Here is an 882-nt window from a genome sequence, read left to right on the forward strand (position 1 = left end):
GGGAATGCGTCAAATACCCCCAGCTCACAGGAGGCTGGAGCCAGTTGTGAGAGTCCTGTTTAAAGCCCAGGATGGGGCAGAAGATCATCTGCTCCAGGGGCTGGTGTGCTGATGGCTCAGGGTGGCTGCAGTGGCTGCTCTGGGATGGGCAAGGGGGATCACTTGGGGTGCTGCCCCTTGTTCGTCTCCTCAGGGCACTGAGCCGGCCAGGAAAGGGAGAGGCAGAGTGTGGCGTGTGCTTTGCAATGCGGGAGCCGCTTCCCTGACTCCTGTTGGGTTTGTGTCTTTATTTCGTGTATTAAAGTGCGTGTGCTCTCACTGACCTCCAAATGGGGACGTCTCACTTCAAACGGAGAGTTACTCTTCCTTGCATCTATGCAGAATTTGGGAAGGGAAAATCTCTTTGTTGCATAAGTTGTTATCCAAACACCACAGGGGAGTTTTTCTAACTGGGAAAAGGAGGCAGAAGAAATGAGCCACCAATGACACCATAGTGTAGACACCCAAGGCCATCTCTTACATAAACCACTCCATGACAAACCCTTTCTTACAACATTGCCGGACGGTGTTTATATTCCAGCCTTGGAAAATAAATCTTGTGCCACAAAATAGGAAATAGTTTAACACTTTACCAGTGCTATCATAATGAATTAATTTGATATTCATGGGAATACCACATGTGCTTTCCTAGGTGTTGTACTACCATTTCACTTTCACTAATGGGCACTTAAGTCGTACTGATTTTTCCCCAAAGCCACATAATGATCTATAATATTCCTGAATAATTGCACTTTAAGTGGAAGCTAACAGGGTTGACTACTCCCAGAAATATGTCAAAATATTTTTACTATTTTAAGTAGGAATTTGAATATTAACAGGACC

This window comes from Aptenodytes forsteri, unplaced genomic scaffold (assembly GCF_000699145.1).
Source record: "Aptenodytes forsteri isolate BGI_AS27 unplaced genomic scaffold, ASM69914v1 Scaffold207, whole genome shotgun sequence".
Classification (NCBI taxonomy): domain Eukaryota; kingdom Metazoa; phylum Chordata; class Aves; order Sphenisciformes; family Spheniscidae; genus Aptenodytes; species Aptenodytes forsteri.